Source organism: Suncus etruscus, chromosome 17 (genome assembly GCF_024139225.1).
Source record: "Suncus etruscus isolate mSunEtr1 chromosome 17, mSunEtr1.pri.cur, whole genome shotgun sequence".
Taxonomy (NCBI): Eukaryota; Metazoa; Chordata; class Mammalia; order Eulipotyphla; family Soricidae; genus Suncus; species Suncus etruscus.
In genome coordinates, this window is record NC_064864.1 from 14,139,841 (window position 1) to 14,145,706 (window position 5,866).

At 34.9% G+C, this 5,866-nt stretch overlaps 1 non-coding gene across 1 annotated transcript; it reads right to left on the reverse strand.

The window, feature by feature from the left end:
• Positions 1–2,625: 2,625 nt before the first annotated feature.
• On the reverse strand, positions 2,626–2,687 carry LOC125995523 (U7 small nuclear RNA). Its single transcript, XR_007491028.1, has one exon. It is a non-coding gene; the product is annotated as a U7 small nuclear RNA (small nuclear RNA).
• Between the last annotated feature and the right edge of the window lie 3,179 nt (positions 2,688–5,866).

The window sequence follows — 5,866 nt, forward strand, 5'->3', positions numbered from 1 at the left end:
AATAAAAACAAATTGGGATCCAGAAAGATTATGTTATAGTACACTCAGGAACTTGTCTTCAAAAAGCCAAGATTGGAAGCTGAAGACAACACTAAATATCCAAATTAATGATAATGAAGAGACAAAACATTGCATAAGATGTCTGTCTTGCACATGGTTGACTGGAGTATTCACAAATGTTCTACAAATAGCATCAGAACAGATCTCTGATTTCTAAGCCAGGAGGGAGCCTTGAGCCCTCCTTGGCTGCCCTCTTCCCAAAAGGAAACTGCCAAATTTATAAATATATTCTATAAGAAAAGGAAAAGGGTAAAAAAATCTCCCACAATGGGAAGATCTCTTGAGCTTAGTTCCAGAGAAAGATAGAGACCCTTTCTATTGTTTATCTTATTCACTGAGATGATTCATATTTTCACTAGAATTAAAGTTAAAATAAGAAGTGGGGACAAAAACAGGATAAAGTCTGTGACCAGATTATTGTCATACAGAAATACCTGAAATGTTGTAAAGCTTTTCATGTCCTTAATTTGTTTTCTTTCTTTAGTTTCTCATTGAATTTTTTTCCTTGAGAGTATTTATATTTCTGTGTGAGGTCTTCATTTTTCTATCTAAAAGACTCCTTATTTTTTCTGAAAAGGGTGTGGTCACTATGCTTTTGGTATTTTAAGGCTGCTGGCTGGGTAATTACTTTAATTAAAGAAAAATCTCATTATCAGGGTTTCCCTAATTATTAGTCAGCAATAACCCAAAAGGTATTGTCTAGAACAGTGGTCGGCAACCTTTTTTTTCAACTGAGCCAAATCTTGCCAAAACCACGATTAAAATTTTTTTTTTTTTTTTTTTTTTTTTGGCAGCGCTCAGGGATTACTCCTGGCTCTATGCTCAGAAATCACTCCTGGAAGACTCAGGAGAACATACGGGATGTCGGGATTTGAACCACTGACCTTCTGCATGAGAGACAAATGCCTTAACTCTGTGCTGTCTCTCCAGCCCAGAGAGCCACATTTTTAAAATTGAAAATACATAGGATAGTACACTGTTTTTAGTTTCAATAAGTTTTTATTGAAAATATTCTGCATGTAAGTATTCACATAGGTTGGGAGGATACAAGTAACACAACTAATAAAACAAAAACTTTAGAATAATATTATTTATTGATAATGTTAAATTCCATAAAATTTGCCTTACAATGTAGAGAAAATTACATCCTGACAATGACAAAGTCACAACACTAATGTGAACATTGGCCTTGCATTTCCATGGATAGTTTGAGTAAGTCAGGTTTGTATGTTGTTTTTAATTTTGGGCACGATTCCAGGTTCTCATCGATGAGATGATTTCTCAATTTACTCTTGATAAGATCCATGTTCGAAAATGATTGTTCGCATAACTATGTAGACCCAAACAAGGAAAGAACAGCAAATGCTAGCTTTTTTTAGTTGATTATATGAGTCAGGAATACTATTCCAGGTGTTAAAAATCAACATATCTTCCTTCTCCAGGTCTTTCAAAGCAGACCACTTGTGCTGTGAACTAAGTTCACATTTGTGTTTCTCCAATCTTTCTAAATTAGCACAAAGACGTTCAAATTTCGAGCTCCATAGTTCTTTGTTTTTAAATCCAGAAATTGCATTTCAAAGTTGCCAATGTCGATATTAAAGGTGAAAAATTTATTTCTGGTACAGTGGCATCCAGAGGTTTTTTTAACAAAGGCCAACGTCGCTTTGCTGTTTCTGAAATCCTAAAACCTCTTGAGAAAAGCTTCCCTCATATTTAAAAGTGCTGTTTTAAAATAGGTAATGTCAATATCAAAATTATTTTCTTGGCGATGTTTCAACAGGCTTGGAAGGTGAATCAAAATTTATCTGTCAAAATCTTGAGCAAAAACAGATAATTTGTTTTCAAATGAAATAACTTCTTCTAACATCGAAAAAATTGTGTTTCCTTTCCCCTGTAGTTTATGATTAAGCTGATTTAGATGTGAAATAACATCCACCATGAATACAGTTTTTGAATCCACTGATCGTTTGTTAATTCTGGATAGTGAACACCCTTCTTGAGGAAAAATGCTTTTATTTCTGATAATAAATTAGCAAAATGTTTCAAAATGTTTCCTCTTGATAACCAAAATGTGCTGAAAATTTTAACTGTACAATATGGAGATGAAACAGGTAAAAGAGAAAAACCTTTTAACAATCTTTAAAAGCAAGGACAGTGTTCCAGAAAAAGTAGTGATTTCACTGAAAGGAAAAAAACCTATTGACACTTTAGTGTGTTCTGCAAGAAACCAAATTAAAATACACAAAAAAACAAAAACGGCACTTTGTTAAAGACATATGATATATTATAAAGGAATTATGATAGAGTGCCTAAAACACTTTAAAAATTTTTTTATTTAAGCATATTTGTTACAAAATTATTCATACTTGAGTTTCAATCATAGAATATACACCACCCTTCACCAGTGCACTTTCCCCACCACCAATGTCCCTTGTTTCCTTCCCCTTCACTCTCCTCTGCCTATGTCAGGGGCAGGCATTTTTTCTCTCTATCTCTCTTTTTCTTTATGACACTGAGGATTGCAAAATTTTCTTTATAACACCGTGGTTTGCAATATTTTTTTAAGGGTGCCTTTTGGTGGAGACCAGAAGGCCTGCTAGACAAATTCTAAAAGATCTGTACCACTGGTTTGCAATATTGTTAATTAAAGGGTACCATGCATGTCACTTATCCATTTTCAGCATCCAGTTCTTGTCCAGAGTGATATGTTCCAACTATCAATGTCATAATGTACCTTTCTCTATTCTAACTGAATTCACCACTTTTTATGGCAAGCTTCCTATCATGGACTAGTCCTCCTGTCCCTCATCCCTATTTTCTCTAGATATTATTACCATATTGCCATTTATTATTCTTATATGCCACAAATGATTATTCTGTGTCTAAACCTCTCCTCCTGACTCATTTCACTCAGAATAATAATCTGATGTGTTGATGTATGTACAGATGATGCACTGTGCATGGCTCAGTGTTTTTATGTAGTCAAAAGAAACAGAAGTTGCACACTCGTACATTGTATCCACTCATTGTATGATAGACTGAATTAAAAAAAAAACTACCTGCTGAACTAAACTCTGTGACAGATGACACAGTAAAGATAATTTGTGAAATTCACAATTGTGATAAAATTCAGGCTATTCACCACCCTGGGTGAGAGTGTGGATGCCCACTACTAGCATCTTCTCCATGAAGAAGTGAAGTGGCTGTTGAGGGGAAAGGTGCTCTCTCACCTTGTTGGCAAGAGGGAAGAAGTAGTGCAGTTTCTGTGAGAGCAGAACTCTGACTTTGCACAGCCCCAGTTGGACAAGGAATGGGTAGCTAAACTTGTGTCTTTGGCAGACATTGTTCATTTTCTCTATGAATTTAATATTTCTCTGCAGGGGAGTTTCACAAGTAGTTTTTACAGTGAGACATAAGCTGGATGTGTTCAAAAAAAGAATCTGATTCTGGGATAGCTGTGTCTGAGAAGGAGATATTGAAATGTTTCATTCTTGCAAAAAGTTTCTGATTGGCACTTATATTATGCAGAAAGTCATAATCAATATGAAAAACAGCATTTAAGGGCATTAGCTCACAACTTTAATCATGAGTACTCTGAACATGAGAATCCATGGAAAAGAAAACTCTGGATTTAGAATCCCTTCATGGAAGACTTTCTATTCTGAGGCACATGGCCCTCAAGAATTTCATCACCACATGAAGTATCGATAGTTCCAGTTCACCATTACTATCTCTTGTTTAAAATAAAATATGTGTTTTAAGATCACTCCAGGCACTGTATTTCTAAACCCCACCCAACCTGGTCTGAAGGAGCAGGGTAGCATGGAAAAAATAATAAACCAAACTCGCCAGGAAAGGATGATCATGGAGTCCATGGCCTTTTACCTTGTACTTTGCGTGGAGCCCAAAAAGCTAGAACAGCTCTTTCTTTATTAAAACCAATTCCCAATACCAGGAGGCTTCAGGTCAAGAGAGAGAGAGACAAAAGTACATATTCAGTGGACTTTTACATATGAAAAGAAGAGGTTTAAGAAAGGATGGCGTTGGGAGAACACCTTTGTTTAGGGTTGATACTGGGTATCATCTTACACTCTTGGAGCTGGCTACTGAGGCTGCACACAGGACAAGCACTGACAGAGGGGAGGAGCAGAGTCCTGACTCCCAGAGCGGCTGAGAAGAGCCAAATTAAAAGTGTAAGGAGCCACATGTGGCTCGCGAGCTGCAGGTTGCCGACCACTGGTCTAGAAAGTAAAAGGACTTTCTATTTTGAGCCACATGACCCTCGAGAATATCAACACCACATAAAGTATCGATAGTTCCAGTTCACCATTACTATCTACCAGGAACTTTGCACTTTTTGATTTGATTATAATATACATAAGTTATATATATTATAGATATAAATTTGATTATTTACATAATCAAATAAGAAGTAAATACTTTAAGTAAATAAATAAATATAAAGTAATTAAAATAACTTTTTAAAATATGCCTTTCTCATTTTTGTTAACTGAACAAAATATATTTTATGTGATAATATCATATTTTTACTTTAAGACTAATTATGATATGTAAATAAAACTACCATCTCTACGGTCTACAATGTTTATAGACTGTAAGAGGGAATATTGGGGATCATAAAATTCTATAATACAACAATATTTAATGTTTTGCCATTATAATGCTCAATTATTTGTATGACTGCCTCTCCCCTTTTATCCCTGGCTTAAACAATATAGGAGTGAATTCCAGAAATAATGTCAATTGTTTTTTGGGGTTTTTTTTGTCTTTTCTGTTTGTTTGTTTTGGGCCACACCCAGCTGTGCTCAGGGGTTACTCCTGACTATCTTTTCAGAAATCGCTCCTGGCAAGCACGGGGGACCATATGAGGGATGTTGGGATTCGAACCACCTTTGGTCCTGGATTGGCCTTGCAAGGCAAACACCCCACTGCTCTGCTATCTCTCTGGCCCAATTGTTTTCATTTTAGTGATAAGTTCTCATTTATTGTCATTTGAATGTTTCTGTTCCTTTATCTTCCCAATAAATAAATAAATAAATTCAATTTAATTATTTTAAATAGGAGCAAGTGATTGACATGTGTCAAATAAAAACACAATAATCTTTATGTATGATAAGTTCCCTCTAAATGCATCCAATTAATGGATCTTCATTGTGTATTCCTCAAGACACAACTTTTGGTGACATGGGAGGATTTTGTCTATAAATATTCTAATTTTGTTTTTATGAGTATATTGAATTTATTTTATTTTTTGTATAGTTGAGCAATGCACTTACCATGACTTTTGCTATTTATGGTCTTGGAGTATGAAGTTATTTCATCACCACCAAAGTAATCAGGATCCCACCTTCCATCCTATTGGGCAACATTTTAATATAAAGTTTAGATGTGTATTACTGCTCAATTATCTATTTTAATCTATATATTATGGATTGGATCTGAGAATGGAGTGTGAATGAAGGCTCAGTACATTAAAAGAGAATACATCCTCATATGAGAATAAATCCTCATATTTTAGTGTATAGAGAACATAAAAATGCTGTGTCCTTCGGGATGGTTAAAACAGTAATAAATGTGCATTCCCAGAGAAAAATAGAATAGCAAACAGTTCTTAATCTTAAAGGACAACAAACCGAGTGTATGTTTTTAACTGCAATTGTGATTTGATATTTTAGTCTTTGAATCTCAACTGTCCTCCTAAACAAAATAAGATCAGCATAAGCAAATCTCTTCAAATCAGTGAACTTGAAGACCATGTTGCAAGAGCCATTCCAGATTGTGCAAA